Source organism: Stegodyphus dumicola, chromosome 2, assembly GCF_044657685.1.
Source record: "Stegodyphus dumicola isolate Sdum_Otavi_A_Nest chromosome 2, ASM4465768v1".
Classification (NCBI taxonomy): Eukaryota; Metazoa; Arthropoda; class Arachnida; order Araneae; family Eresidae; genus Stegodyphus; species Stegodyphus dumicola.
The window spans coordinates 60,771,263-60,788,835 of record NC_140769.1 but is presented as its reverse complement, the minus strand read 5'-3'; positions in this window follow the sequence as shown (position 1 = coordinate 60,788,835).

The following is a 17,573-nucleotide window of genomic DNA, read 5'->3' as shown; positions in this document are numbered from 1 at the left end:
CTGAGTATAATATAGTGCCATCAGTAGTATTTTCTTCAATAACTTCAAGCAAAATTCAAGTAGAGCGTTAGGCACAGTAACTAAAAAATATTCTTTTCTTTCCCGGCAAATCGCAAATTCTACCGCATACCCACTGGGGCGTAAGGATACGACCAAAGTTGCTTCTCTAATATGAAAACAGGCTTTCGTCTACTTCGACAATATTACCAGTGCTGCCTATTTTAACTTGACTTTCTGAACATTAATGCATGATCCCAGACTTTCCTTATATAACTGTTTCAGTCAACAGCAGTGCAAAGGTATATATCAAGTCGAGACTGACAAAATTCAGTGGAAGTTAAAATACTAAATACCATGGATAAATGAAACGAATTGCAGTTAAAAAATTGATTCTCGATTCTTCGAACCAATTGCGAACGTAATCCTTTTTTTCTCGGCACGTCATATCTTCACATCTCCCTTTCGGTGCTTTCTTCGAATTAAAGCAGAGCTTCATTTTATGATTTTTATAGTTCATTTTCTTTCAGAGTGAATTATTCCTCTTTCCTGAAGAAATTGTATGGAAGATATTTCATCATTAGGCAAGTCCCAAATTTTCATATCCATGTTTGAAACAAAAAAAAAAATATAAAAACATAAAATTTAATAAAGAAAATCGAAAGCATTCAGATTTTATATTACGCCCAAAGGGCGTTTTTATTAACGTATTGTGTGTTACCTTTGTTTATTAAATATCATGTTCTTCGCACTTAAACCATAAAATTCAGTTCAAGAGCAATATGGCAAAATATTTAAAAGAGCACGTCTTTAGAATTTCTGATACACACTCTCTCGCGCTGGAGATAATTCTTTTATTTTATTTTATTTTATTTTATTTATTTTTATGCAGCACTGTTTCCATTGCTTGCTATGAAATCGTTGAGTTTCTTATTCAAGCTCATAAGTGCTTTGCAAAATATGAAATTCATAATAAAAAATAATTCTAAATTCCAAATTTGTCTTCCAGTCTGCGTTTTAAATTGAGATTGCATATTCTAAATATTGAAATATTGTTTGACTTCTAAATTAATCCTTGTTCTGCGTGTTATTTTATTTTAATTATAGTATATACTCTTTTTCTGGTGTAATATGAACTTAAATTCAGTCTAGCAAAACTTGGATTTTTTTAATGCTATAACTTCCCTCCTCGGTGGTCGACGTAGAGAACTCTGCGAAGCTACTGCTGGGATTTGTACCTAGGCAGTCTCGGCCACGGGGTATAAAATTTATGAACTTGGTGGTTCTGAAGCCAGGAAAAGGTCACTTATTGGCCGGCCTCAGGGTCTGGCACATCCTGAGCGATACGGAGCAGCCCGGAGGGGGGGAGCCTCGGGTTCGCTGGGTAATGTCCCACTGCGACGGGCAGCCCGAGCGACTGGCATATAGCAAATTAACGACCAGTGCTGCCGGGAGATGTTTCCCGGACGGTGCGCCTTTCTCTCTGAGGGGCCACAGCGTAGGTTAAACCTCCGCGCCAGGTTCTGAGGAATGGGAGGAATTGCAGTGCGATAGCATGGAAGCCCTAATGTTGTTATCCTGCTAGAACTGCTTATGCATATTATAAGATGCAATCCAGAAATTCACCGAATCTTTGAGCCCGAGCTCCAAAAATGCTTTAATGAAGAAAGATTACATAACCAAGATTCTCCTATAAAAACGCTTTTATTTTACAGCATATGGTTCTAACAAACAAGCCGAAAGAATCTCGACTTGTTTTAAAGACGTAACTTTTAAAGAATATTTTTTTTAGAACAACAATAAAATGAAATTAAATACTGTTGCTCTTCTAAATTATGTTAATGAAATATCCTTTGTATATATATGTAAAGCTAGAACACTTGCATTAAAATAAATAAATTCTTAATTACCAGACGATAAACACAGAAGATAACATTCTCTCAATTTCTGATTATACATTATTATCAAAACATTGCACTTTATATTTTTACAGCTTGTTGAATACAAATACACAGCGTGACAACATATTATAAAGTCTACTTTTCTTAGGAGACATACACTATAGACTATTGCAAAACTATCTTCCAGCCTTGTGAAACGAAACAAAAGTTATAGATACATTAGTTAATTTTTGGAAGCAGAAGAGATCAAAAATTAGCAACGCCTTTGCCGGGAATCGAGCCACGGACATGTGAAATACCGGCTCAGTGTGCTGACCACTATATCCCACGAAGGCACGCTAGGAAGACGGAAGAAATACCTTACATACTCCCCCTTTTAAAGGACGACCGGAGTTTTTAGGGGAACCAATCGCCAAATCCTGGGTGGGGAGAAATCCTCATCCACCACCCTTTTATCTCAGGCGCCACTCTAAAGGCATTAGGTATTTTTTTGGAGGCCGGAGAGATGAAAAATTAGCAAACGCATTCGCCGGGAATCGAACCCTGGACACTGGAATACCGGCCCAGTGTGCTGACCACTACACCAAGAAGGCACGCTAGGAAGGCGGGAGAAATACCTTACAAAGTCAGAAGAAGGTTGTATAAGATCCTTTTATTCAAATACAAAATTAACCATTACCCAACTTGGGTTTACACAAGCCAAGCACTTCTGACTTATCAGTAATACTTAACGCTGAAAATTTCCAAGTGTGGTAGATTAGCCTAATGGCTCACATAATAATATAACCCCCAAAAAAGTCTCTGGCTTGTTGAAAAACCGGCAAGACAAGCTAAATGGCTAGAAGCACTCAACGCCACAGAATCAATTCGCTAATAATCACGGCAAAACGTGGCCTGGAATAGGCAGACACGCTCTAACACTAACTTCCCAAAACTCTTTCTTAAATAGCATTTCTTTCTACCTTAATCTGAATAAACGCTCGCTGTCTTATTTACATTCTGGTATGAAAAGCGTGGGTGAAAAGAGAGTGATAGGAAAGTACTAAAATTAACTATTAGTTAAAAAGAAAGAGATAAGCCTCACAATATGTTATAAAAAAGAAAAGAATTAGAACAACAAGTGATATAGTAATAACCGAAAATATTTAGGCAAAGGTTATAGATACTTCAAATTGATTGATAAGAACCACTTCCTGGACTGATATCTCTTGAATGGCACAACTTTGTCTCAACACTTCTCTTAATCGAAGATATATGTATTCCGAAGTGTGTGTTAAGCAACTATAAAGAAAAAATCTCTTGTTCACAGATTTTCTAATGGCTAAGAGACTGCATAAGGATCTACCAGTATTCAATTTTTATTGTAGTTTAGAAATAGAAAGAATCACTACCGAATAGGTAAGTTTACTGCTTTTATTTTTAGCTATTAAAATTACCTGCTACTTAGAATGACATATACAAAAGAATCAAAATTCAAACTCAAAATTATTATGAGCAGTTACTTACTACCGTTCAAAATAAAAGAAGTATAAATATCATTTGTTATTATACTAATAACAAACATTATTATACTAATATTTATATTTTATGTTATTATACTAATTACAAACATTATAAATTTTGTTATTATCCCTTTGCGACACGCATATTAAAAATATATTTTAATCTTTAAAAAAATGCCTTAGAATAAGTCAGATGGACTTACTTAAGTACCTTTAAGGCTTGAAAAAAATTCTGCGCTTTTATTTTTTACGGTGGAAGGTGGGATACCGTTTGTCCCACCATGCAACTAGCACATGTCTTACAGCATATTGGTGTATAGCAGGGGAAAAAAATCCTATGTGGAATGAATAAACAAAATAAAGCGTGCATTCTAAAATATTCATAATAAACACACTAAAATGCATTTTGTACTTATTGCATATATGCATGACTTGTAAAATTTTGCATATGCATATTTTGCATACATATATTTAATATTTTTAAATTTCTGAACAAAAGAAAATATTTTCTTGAATATTATTTTAAGATTAAAATTTGATACTCGTACATATGATACTAAATAAAATATTAAAATTGGCACTTGATTCAAAAACATTTATATATGATTAAAATTGAAAAAAAGTCATTTTTCATGAAACTTTGAAAAACATGTTTTTTCATTCTTTTGTAAGCATAGAGGCACTTCACATGTTTCACACACCCAAAATGTTCGTCGTTCTTCTTTCGATATGCTGCAATATGCACATCTTCTCCTGCTCGTTCTCTTTGGCGTTTTACTTACATTTTTTACTCTCTTTTCTGGTTGTACGAAAGAGTTTTTAGTTTTTATTTGAACTGGGGATTTCTGTTTTCTTTCAGCTGTTTCTTGCCTGCAATTGCCATTAGACCTTTTATAACTGAGAGAAGAAAATCTTTCATTGTTTTTACATCATGATCAGGTTCGCGAACAAACTTGAATAAATGTGTTTACTATACTCGCATCTAAAAAGTAAAAAAAAAATCATGGGCCACCATTTTTTGCTTTTGTGGTTTATTTCATATAGTCCTTTCAGTTGATCAATCAGTCGACATATCCCATATTCTTATTGTATGAAATACTGCTGTTTGGACACAGTACTTTTTTTTTTTTTTTTGTCTTTCCATCTCGTTCTTTTCTATTAATTTCTTTCATTTCAGTTACCTTTTCTAAGCAAGACAGGATAGAAACGGATCTTTTATCCTTCCATTTTATGCAATAAATTGAATCATCGCTAACTGAAAATCTATATATTCTCTTGACATAAATTTGTCTTTTAAATTTTTGGGTAGATACTTCCGATCCATATTTACAGTGCCACATGCATAGATGAGTCTATCTTTAAAAAGGGAAACAAATTATAACTACTTCCTTTTCTTCTTCAGCAATAACTTCAACCTCAGTTATTCTTTCTTGGATTTCAATTTCATCTGAATCAGAACTGACATCTGAAGCATTTGAGTCGCAATCGGATGGCAATTCAGCAAAAGGATCCAAAGCTTCCTGAGTTGTTAATTTTTTTCTAGACATTTTAGCACATCAGAGCATACAACGGATGTAAAAGCGAGCGCAATCACGAAAAAAAAAAGATGCAAAAAAGAAAAGAAAAAATAATCGTGAGTGCTGCCATCTATTGAGCGGAAATTCAAGTGTGTGGTGGGACAAATTTTAACCCACTTATTTCAACTGCAAAATTAATGTTATAAAATATTGAATCCAATTAAGATTTTTGAAAATAAAATACCTTTGAATATTAAAAAGAATCATACATATCATAAATTGTATACCAAAATTTTTAAAATATTGAAAAATGCGAGATACATGGATATCACTTTTGTTATCCTATTTTGAATATTTTTTGCTTATAAACTTAAGCCCTGGTATAGTAATAACATCTACTGAGAAAAATAATAACTAAAATAGATTATTTTTAAAAGATTAGAAAATTTCTAACGGAAATTGCTAACTGAGAAAATAAATATTAATTAGGTGGGACATATATTGACCCACCATGCCGCAAAGGGTTATACTAATTACAAACATTATAAATTTTGTTATTATACTAATAACAAAACATTAATTAACAAATATTAATTAAGTTAATTTTTCAAAAAAAAATGAAAGCTTTTAGATTTTACATTACGCCCAAAGGGACGTATTTTAAAGTTCTATGTATTACCTTTATTTATTAGATATCATATTCTTCGCACTTGAACTATAAAATTCAATTCAACAGCAATATCGCAAAATAATTTTAAAATGAGAATATCTTTGGAATTTCCGATGCAGTCTCGCGAGCTGGAGATTCTTTTTATTTTATTTTAATTTAATTATTTTTTTACAGTGTTGTCATTGCTCGCTTTGAAATCGTTGAGTTTGTTAATCAAAAATTTGTTAAAGGGTTATAAAATACGAAATTGATAATAAAACAAATTCCAAATTAGGGCTTCCAGATGCCCATATTCGGTGAAGGATTACGTTATTAAAAATTTACTGGCTCTAGGTACCGTTGTTTTATCACAATACGAAACATACATACATTTATGTAATTTCATTATTTAATTTTTTAAATATAATATAGGGCGATAATAATTTTTGGCAACAATTGACTATTGCAAAACTATTTTCCAGCCTTGTGAAACGAAACAAAAGTTATAGATACATTAGGTTAGTGATTCGCCGTTTTTAGTAGCTATTTCACGCAACCAGTTATTTTTTATGCAGTCATTTGCTAGTTGCTTCTACCAACACAATGACGATTCCTAGGCTTGAGTTGTAAGTGTGCTTACTTCTATCCCAACTAGTTACTAAGACTCTGTCATTACTGAAACTTCGATCTGATCAAGTTTATCTATGATCAGACTCCTCTGTCTGCCTTCCGTGGATATGCCTTTTCATCGACTTAAGACATTTGTAAGTCGATGAAAGTGTTCACAAAAGTGTTTCAAGCGTTCAGAAGTTCACCGAGAACTCCAAACTGTCATGTACCATCTGTGAGTAACTCAGCAGACACAATCTCACACGGACATATCATCGAAGTGGACATATCATCGAAGTGGACATATCATGCCACGGACATATCATCGAAGTGGATGTGTTGGCATGGTTCACACTTTTCTCCGCAACAAGCTCGGTTTATACATGTTCTACAGATGGTTTTTATCTAAATAAATTACGACCTACTATGAACATTCCATTAATTTTGATTACAGATAATTATGTTTTAGACAATCTCGTGAACTTGACTAATAATTATTTGAAATTAATCTATGTTTTAACTTTTGTTTTTAAGATTCAAGCATAGTACAGAAACTCAGCTGCCTGAGACAGAGGATTTCAGAACTAAATTATGCTCGAGATATAATTATCAGAGTTCAGTTAAAATATTTTCTTCGGAAACTGCCTCACTTCAAACAGGAATACTTTTCGCTTTTTAAAAGTAAGGTGGCCATCCAAATAGGTGGCCGATGACAATATGTCAGGTCTTCTAATTTCTGAGGAAGTACTGAGGAAATTTTTTCCTCCCCACTTCGGAGTGCTCTGAGAGCTGGTCTTATATCTTTCAAACACCACCTAAAAAGAACAGTTGGAGAAACCAAGCTAACTTTAGAAGAGCTGCTAACTATTTCTGCTCAAATTGAGGTCATTCTCAATTCGAGACTTCTTACACTTCAATCTGACGTCTGCAGACGGAAGTGATGCTGAGGTTTTAACACCCGTCCATTTTTAGATAGGACGTCCGATACTTGTAATTTCAGAACAAAAACCTTTGGCAGGCTGGACAATAGGTTAACACGTTAGCATAGAAAAACAAAAATAATTTTCCAGCAAGTGTGAAAAAGTTGGCACCGCGATTATATTAACCACCTGCAACAGAAGACTAAATGACAATTTTCTAAAGATAAGGTTCTTCCTGGCGCTCTTGCATTGTTGAAGGAAGGTAACCTCTCTGCAAACTTTGGCTTCTTTGTCGAACAGAAGAAGTAATAGCTGGTCCTGAAGGGAAAATAAGTGTGGTGATCGTAAGAATGTCAACTAGTGCCTTAAAATGATGTGTTTGAAAAATGTGCGTATTGCCAGTGCAGTAACAATCTGTTATTTTACGTAATCTAGATTTATTTAGTTTATTTATTATTTTAGAACTTTGATGCTATTATTGATTTGATTTTAGAATTTTTTTTTTTTTTTTTTTTTTTTTTTTTTTTTTTTTTTTTGCATGTTTGTTTAGAAATGCTGAAACATTTCAACATCAGGCGGGATGTCAGAGATTGTTACACTATTTACTTTTTAAAAAACGTAAAAGAATGCCTTCTCAAAATTAAGAAAGAGAATTTTAAATGGTGTAACGGTCAGCCTTTTTTTAATTATAGTAGTTTCAATTATCGTTTATTTTGTAGCTTGATATTTTATAAAGTAAATTAATTCTTAGTTATTTGCTATTAATCGCATTGTATTTCTCTTGATATTATAACACATCATTAACGAAATTTTAAAGTTCGTAAAGAAGTGCATATATAGATAATTTCTTATATTTGTGTATAATATTGTCTTCTAAAAATTCAATTTTCTTCATGTATAAACTCTTCACGTTTAGTACTGTGATGGTCTACTTCGGATCCTATCCACCGCGTTTATTACGCCATGCTTTTAAAATAATAACTGCTGATATATCTTCAGACAAATAGGAAGTGCATTTTTAATAGTGTTTTCACTTAATATTATTTTGTTTTAATAATAGTCAAAGCCAAAGAAGTAGGTACATGTCCATCAAATAGCTTGCACTGAAACGTTCAATCATTATTTAATAGAGAAGTTCAGGGGAGCAGGATTGACGTACCTTTCAGCCTAGATAAGGATCAATGACACTACCCCTTATTCTATTCATGCATCCTGAGAGATAAGTTTCCGATTGTAAATAGATACAGTCACGAGCAGCTTTATTCTGCATGCAGATTCGCGTGCGAAATGCCTCTGCAGAACGTGCGCTGCAAGACGGCTTTGTCAATCTGTTAATAAAGAACTACTCTGTACCTGGCACATCATAATGCCTTCGTGAACTGAAACACGAAATTTAAAAATATTTCTTTTCAACACCTTTTGAGAGCTCTTGAATAAAGTTCGAATCTTTTGTTAAGAAATGATTATTCCTCAGAGTATATGAATATTACAAAAATAACGTATTCGATGCTTTTAATTAACATAGTCTTTCCTCGTCATAACATAGTGAGTGGAACTAGAATTAAAATAAACTGAAATGTGAAACTGATACCGAAAGTCAAGGATTTGCAGTAGAAATACACCATATATTTTACACCATTATTACACAAATAATATATGTTGCACACCAAATTACACTATATATTGTACATCCTCTTTGTTGTAAATAAATTATTCCATTATGGTGGAAGTTAACACGAAAAACGTGGTTGATGTTATATAATTTAAGAGAAGTACTTTAATATGAAACACGAATTTGCTGTCAAACTGAATTAAGGTTAAATTACGAAAATAATGTATGAAAATCCTTCATTATCCAGCTAATTCTAGAAAGTAACTGCAGTGCAGCTCACTATATAGTCGACATTTTTCTGAATTTGCAAGACTTTCACCAGGAATTGTTTTACTAGTTGCCCTATACATTAATGTGTTATTTAATTAAAAAGAAAAAATATTGATATGTTTCTTGCATACACAATTAAAAATCATTTTCTTTAAATGCTCCTGTCTCATCTAGTACTTGATTGTTTACATCTCAAATTTTAGTTTAATGTTTATCTTCAAATGTGTCATGCTTTCTCTGCATTCCCTAAATTTCATTTAAACTAGTTGGGAAGTTTACGCCGGAATTTTCATAGTTTCATGGGGTAATACGGTTAGCTTTTTATTTAGGTGTTAAAAGTTTAGTTTTATTTTATGAATATTAAAAGAAAAACTACTTTTGTTCAAGTTTCGGCATTTATTAAAATGTTCTACAATTTTTCTTGTTTAACTATAAAAGATGCTAAAAAGTGATCTAAATTTAAATAAGTGTTAATGTTTTTTCTAATCTTTGAAATGAAGAGGCGGGAATTATCATCTAGCAATGGTGAAAAAGATGCATAGAGCAAAAATGGTTGGTAACCCTTGCGTCTACGCCTTAAAAGAAAAATAAAACATGCTGAAAACAATGGAATTTAAGACAAATTTTTATTGTTTCACTAATATTACTTCAGTTGTATGAAAATGTATTTAGAGTATTGCAATCAACATGCCAAAAAAAATTGAGAAAATTACAGACTTTTCCCTCCTATGTTTTCTTTATATATATATAATAATAATAATAATAATAATAAAATGTCCATAATCATTTTGCTGTTGGTCCTTTAAATGCACATGCGAATAAATTTTCATTTTATTTCATTTTAGTATATGAGTTTAAGCATACTATTTACAACAATTAAGCATTTCTGTGGATATTTGAGAAAATATCCGGTGGCTTTGGCTATATTGTATTGTTTACATAAATTTCACACATATAAAAATTACTTTTACGCTCCTCAGATAACAAATTACGTAGGCAAAAGCAATAAAAAGTTTAAAAGCTCGAGAATGCAGTACATAGTGTCCATGTTGCTAATGCAAATTACCTTATACACAGACGATTCTCAATTAACCTTCGTTATATGGAGGACGACATTCATGCTGAATTCAGAATCACGGTTAATCTGAAGGTGGTTAAAAAAGTACAGGAGTAGAACTATCTCATAATTAACAGAAAATTATTAACAATAATTTATTTCTGTTTTCAATTTGATTCATCTGGGGAATTATTCGTTTAGTTACGAAAATTAAATCATTATTACAAATAAAAACACCCTATAAATACCGAAAAAACAAATATTATCGAAAATGAAAACAACTAATTAACATAACAAATATCTTCATTATATATATCTTCACTACAACTTATAAATATAACAATAATTCAATATACTATATATCTTCACTACGACTTATTAATATAACTCAACGATTTCAAAGCGAGCAATGGCAACACTGCACAAAAAAAAAATTATCTCCAGCGCGCGAGACTGTGTATCGGAAACTCTAAAGATGTACTCATTTTAAAATTATTTTGCGATATTGCTGTTGAACTGAATTTTATGGTTTAAAAGCGAAGAACTTGATATTTAATAAATAAAAGTAACACACAAAACGTTGAAAAAACGTCCCTTTAGGAGTATGTAAAACCTAAAAGCTTCCAGATTTTTATTTTTTTTTTATTCCTTAAATTCGTAATCTTCTGTCAAAAAGAACATTCACATAGAGACTAGTTTCACAAAATTAATTCATGAATTGCGGGTCATGTTAATTTTACATAAACTCAAAGAAACTGGCGAAAGGTGTATTTTAGATAAAGACAAAAATATTTCGGAAGTAAATATTTTGATACAAGCAGACAAAAAGTGCATTTCCGTAGGAAAAAAAATGGCAAAATATAACTAGGCAAAAGATGTTACTTTAAAAAAAAAAATTTCTCGTGGAAAACAAAAAGAAAAAAAAAAAAAAAAAAAAAAAGAAATCAGAGAAAAAAATTCTGAAAGTTTTCAGATTTTAAATTAGGTCCAAAGAGGCGTTTTTTTAACATTTTGTGCGTTACCTTTATTTTTTAAATATCATGTTCTTTGCACTTAAAACATAAAATTCAGTTCAACAGCAATATCGCAAAATAATTTTAAAATGAGTCTATCTTTAGAATTTCCAATACAGAGTCTCGCGCGCTGTAGATAATTTTTTTTTCTTACACAGTTGACATTGCTCACTTTGAAATCGTTGAGTTAGTCAATCAAAAATTCGCTAAAGTGTTACAAAATATGAAATCGATAATAAAACAAATTTCAACTTCAAATTAGGGCTTCCACATGCCCATATTCTGTGGAACATTACGTTATTCAAATTTTGATGGCTCTAGGTACCGTTGTTTTATCATAATGCGAGAAACGTACATACACTCATGTAGATTCTTCATTATTTAATTTCTTTAAATATAATACAAGGCGATAAAATTTGGTGGCAACAATTTGAAAAGTGATACAATGCTTATCGTGAATCGACGCAGAATGCCAAAACGAAATGAATAGTCCTTCTGGGCAAATTGCCCTTTTGGACTAAAAAGCATTTGAGGAGGAAATTTAGACTGACTTGAGAAAGCAAAACATTGAGACATTGAGCAAAACATTGTCTTTGAGATTAAGAAAAAGCAAAAACTTTATTTCACAGCAGTAAGCAAAAGGCTTTGGCGTTCTGAAGGAGATTTTTGACTTACTTAATTTAACAAAAGGTATATTTTTGAGAAAAATTTTAGATTCACAAAGTAAACAAAAAACTCTATTGCAGCAGCAGATTTTCAATAGGCAAAAATAGCAACTATTATATTTCGGTAAAAGAAAAATTAGATACACGGTATTAGGTGACAGTTAATTCTAGAGAAAATTCCCTAGTTCTAGTGTCTTCGCAAAACACGTTTATTAGGTTAGAAATTAAAGAAATGAAAAAGCAGAGAAACAGAGTCACACATAACATGACTGATAATACCACAAATAACCTCTAATCTTAGAAAGATTGAATGATCTGAAACCCATTGTTCCTCTCACGCCAACAAAAAAGACATTCACGCTATCACTGCACATTTTAAAAGAGTTTTATGAAGTAATATGCTACAAATATAGAGCCGCTGGATTTTAATCCCTAGAAAATCCCTTTCCCTTTTAGTAAAATTATAATTTTTTATCTTTTGCATGACAAGAAAACAAAGCTACAACCTCTGCTTTTTCTAAATATATACAAACTTCTTTAGCCTAAATCAAGAAAAGAAAAGTTTTCCTTTCTTTGTATTCCATCTGAACTGTTGTCTTATATTTAACTATCTGTATTTTTTAAAATAACTTTATCTTTTCTCTTGCTCACATAAACATTAGAAGTTTGAAATTTGAGAGCGCCACAAAACTAGATTCAAAGTCGAAATTTTTTTCAGCAGTAAAATAATTATTTCAAAACATATACATTGAAATACTGACTACTTTTAATATTTTAATATATTTTAGGTTATATGTAATTAACTATTAAATTGCACATAGCTTCGTATTCTTGTCCTTCAGACGAATTCTCATCTTTGCTCTTACCTAGAAGTCTAAACCTCAGAGAACTCAGACAAGAAGTAAAACGTAATTGAACAGTTTAATTATAATTTCGTCTTGTAACACAGCTAAAATTTAACTAAGCTATCGTTGTTTGTATGGCCTTAGAAAAACAAATATCTAAATATGTTCAAAGAAACTAATAACGCTTAATAAAAAAGACTGCACTCACCATGGCTTCTAATCCTACTTTCTGAAAAATTAAGAAATCCCTCATGAAACTCAGATTGACGAACAAGTATAGAACTCAGAAAATAAATATGTTTCTGAAAAAATTTCTGCAATTATGTCTCTCAAAAGCTTAAATTCACTAGCTATGTAAACCCAACATAATTTTCACTCCAGTGATGACTGAGAAAATAAACATAAATTATAGTAAAGAATTAACAAATAAATAACACGTTAACTAAAGCTTGCAGTGGAAGTCAGAGTTTCCGATTCCTGCACCAGAAATATTCTAGTGTGTTCCACCACCAACCTTTCTAAGAGCTGTATTTATGGTTTGAAAGGCTTTCCAAGAGCGCGAAAGGGCACTTTTTGTTGATTCCGAACTCTGCAGCTACACTGGTCACACTACGCCCCTCCTGCAGCTTTCCGATCCTTCTTCTAGGGTATGAAATCATCCAGGTGATTTCTTCTAGCCATATTTCACGAAAGAATTCGCCTGTACTTCCAGCGAATGTCTTTAATTGCGTCTCCATCCTTCTTTTTATTGTAGTCTTGAGTTAAAACCATACCTTCTCCGGGATTCGAACTCAGGCCCTTTGGCATCGCAGTCGGCTCCCCTAGCCACTATACCGTCTGGGCGGCATGTGATAGATTCTTAAAATGCATCCATTTCGTATTAATTTATATGAGTATCAATAATAGGGTCTTTGTAAATATTCCTTGTGGTATTATACATTGTAATCAGTTGAAAAGTTTAGTAAAAATGTATTTTACAAATGTATTCAGTAAGAGGTTGTTTCTGTATATTATATACTTCATCTAATGTATTTATTTTAACAACAGAAGTCTGTCATTTGAAACAAAATAAGAATTAATTCACCCAAATCAAAATGTAAAATCATAACCTTAAAATAATTTCATCGCATTAGCAATAAATGCAATTTTGACAACAAATATTCTTAATACGAATTTTATTATTTAAAGACGTTTCTCGCGCAATATATTAAACACCTACAGCTACAAAATGTATCTATAATTGTTGTTTATATTCCCGCCTCTCGTAATTAATTTCCATCTATTCGTTTCCCTGCGTTGACAACACGCTTCGGCATTGTTATTCATAGAATTCGATCGCTAAAATGTAGCTCACCTATAAATGTTTTAATACTTATTTTTAAGTTAACTATGTTATCTGATTATTATTAGATGTTTATATATGGATATTTAATTACTACTATATGTTTACAATTTGATTTGTATAAGCTGAGAGATGTTGAATTTATTAAAATTATTTAAAAACGTAACTTTTCGCTCATCTTCAGCGCCATTTGAGAAACGGTCAGTAAATTATTCTCTTACTAATAAATTAAAGTTTGAGTAAAAAATAAAAATAACGGTAACGTAGAATCATCCATAGCACAGATACTGACAATCTAAACATCATTCTTTCTGTTTACATTTCTAAAAAGTTTTCAAGGCTGTGTTATGAAATCCTAACATTTACTTTAATTGACTTAATATATGATATTTGTTTCCTAAAATTTTATTTTCTCCTCAATCTATTACATGAGAAATTCACTCGCCAATGACTTCGTTTTTCAGTGAAGAATCATCTCTCTTCGTTTGTCTCAGTTACGGCATTGAAATTAGTTCTGTAACTGATATGATTATGTAACAATACTAGAAATTTCTAAATACTGGCACAGATCAAATATCACAGATCTTGAACGTTTGCCAACTCTACGAAAATAGCTTAGATAACTTGACATAATAGGTTACGGTAGCTTGTATCCACAGAACACGTACTGAAAATGCCATGCTTAAAGTATTGATAAATATTGGTAAGGAAAATAAAATCATACGGCATGGATATCATGTATTATATAATAGCATTATGCTGAAAACTGTAGATCGTATCCATCTCTCTATTCTCTAAGTAAGGTTATGTTTTTGAGTTTCTCTACGAGAGATGTAGTATTTAATTTTTGAGTTGCCTTAGTGTCTTTGACTGGACAAGATAACTTGCCTGTATTAGATAATATTTTTGTACATTTAATGACATAAGGAGAGATGAATACAATAATCGACATAATTTAATTACGTCTCTGCAAAATTTGGGAGACTAGTTCTTTTTCTGGATTAGGTAAACATATTGATAAAGCATCTGTATGTATTCGATCATAAGCGGACGTATTCTGATTCTTTTTGCTGATAAGTAAGGTAATAATTCCATCGCGCAGCGAAATTGCACTAATTTTATGCCATTCCTCATATATGAAAATTTTCTGCAAATGCCAAGTAAATTCGTGAATCTCATGTTTTAGCCCTGTTACTATCTGATTTTTACAGTACTTGGGCAGATCAGGTGAAACATAGCTTCAGCCATTTATACTGCAAACATTTAGAACTACAAAGAAACGTTTGAAGAAGACACTAATAGTAGTCTGCATCTCTTAAATAATATAATATAATATAATATAATATAATATAATATAATATCGTACGATATAGTTGCTTTTCTACGGGTTCGTGATTGAAAGTGATTGGCGACATCACTTGATGAAGTATCAAAACGCAATTTATTTGTAAGTATTACTCAGGACAGTGCTAAAAACATGTTTACAGTCATTAAGACACAATAACACACCGAATAAATACTAATTCAGAAGACAAACAACGAATTTTGTAAATATAACGCTGATTTTTGTTGTTTGTCTTCTGAATTAATGTTTACAGTCGTTGAAAATCTATGACAAGCACGCTGAAACAATCACAAGGCTAGTTAGCTGCCCACAAAGGCGTTATTTCGAATAGCTTAAAAATATGGTGTGCTGTCGGTGGAAATAATCATAACGCGTACATTTAAATCTCATAAGTTCTCATTTTTACAAACATGAAACATTATCTTCGTCATTCCAAAGTGGAATATTAATATACAGTTTCAAGGTGATTAACGATTTGTAAACTGCAAAGCGGTCTATTTTGCAGGCTGCATTCTTTTCATTTATAGAACTATTTTTATTTATTAATTTATTTTTTATGACATCCATCAAATTAGTTACTTTGAATGATCTGATCACTTCAACTTTCTCTTCCCATTTTATTTTCCCTAATATGTTAGAGCATATTATGCATTTTCGCACTCATTGGTCTTCGACAACATATCGAAGGCTATATTTAGGGGTACGTCCAAACGTCTGGGAGTGTGTCTTTAGCACAGTTAGCTCTAATAATTCAGTTCAAAATTATGTTACTGTATTATTAAAATGTTTAGTCACTGTCTTCTACTTCTACTTCTGTTCAACTACTTCTGTTTAGTTGGTTTCTACTTTGCTCTCCGACCAATTGTGTGACCTCGAGATTCTTTGTGGGCTAAGGAGAAATTGCATAATCTACGTCGATTTTCTTGAGTTATTTATAGCTGTTGACTTTGTAGAGACATTACGTATTTTTGGAAGAAGGCAAGAGGAAAAATTAGGAAACGCCTTGGCCGGGAATCGAACCACGAACCTTTGGAATACGGCCCAGCGTGCAAACCGCTAACACCACGAAGACACGCTAGGAAAGCGGGATAAATACCTTATAACTTGTTGTAACGAATTGTTATTTATTTCAGTAAAATACCAACTTTCTCTTGATTGTCTGTTTGGTTATAAAAAGAAACTCTTACGAAGCCCGTAGCGCGCAAAAATATGCTTGATTCTTAGGCTAGCCCTGTTCATTCCATATGCATATGGTGTTGAAATCAAAGTTAGAACGAACTTGAAATTGTGAAGAATACCTTTCATTAATGCTCTTAAGCGTGATATTTTAATAATACATAGAATCTTTTTGTGTGTTTTGGAAGCATAAACTATAGCCCTTGCTGAAAGACGAACTAGCGAATTCTCGGTAGCTCCTGGAATAACAGATGACTGTAGACGAAGGCTATAACAACTTTTCTCTTGAAACTAAACGGAGCAGAAAATGCACTCACTCGGTGCTCACAATTTAGCCAGCACTTGTGGTGAATTAACTTGAACACAAAATAGTATGTACAATCACAATGAATTAAATTTTAGCTACACGACTGGCTCCTACTCAAGCTAAACCGCTTAGTCGGCTGCACGCAGTAAATCAGAGCCTACAACATCGATATAATCTAAAATAAATGGCTAGCATCAACTATTCGACTACAGCGCTACTTTCAAACAAGCGGCATAAATTCAGAACTAACACTCCTGCCGCGAACTGTTAACTTATGCTATTTAAATGCTACTTTCGAACTCACTTATTTTCATATACGTCATTTAAATTTGCATTCCGGCAGGAATTTGAAATCATAAGGTAAAAGAAAGTTTCTTAAAATAAAATTAATTGGTTAGAACAAGATAATGTCTTTACAAATGTATCCGATATCTGGTAATGGTATCCAGAGAGCAATGATTAAAAATTTTGAAAGGGTAATTTTTGATTTGCTTACCAATAATCATTCTATAAATTTTGTGATTCTGCAAAGTTATGCAGAGATTCCAGGAAGTTACTTAGAAAACCCTAAGTCAGTAATTTACTATAATAATACTACATATTAATACTATAATAATTCCTTATTTTTGTCTGGAATTAGTCGCTTTTCCAAATTGTTAAATTTTATAATAAAGTGCATAATTATTAGCATGAAGTTTTCGTAGAAATCAAATAATGAAACTCATTGAAGAACTTTCAAACTGTATCAGATTTGGGCTAGGTGTGGTCACTATCTAAATGAAACATTTCCTAACGCTTTCATAAAAAAATGTTAACTTCGTCCATCGGACATACATTAGAATAACT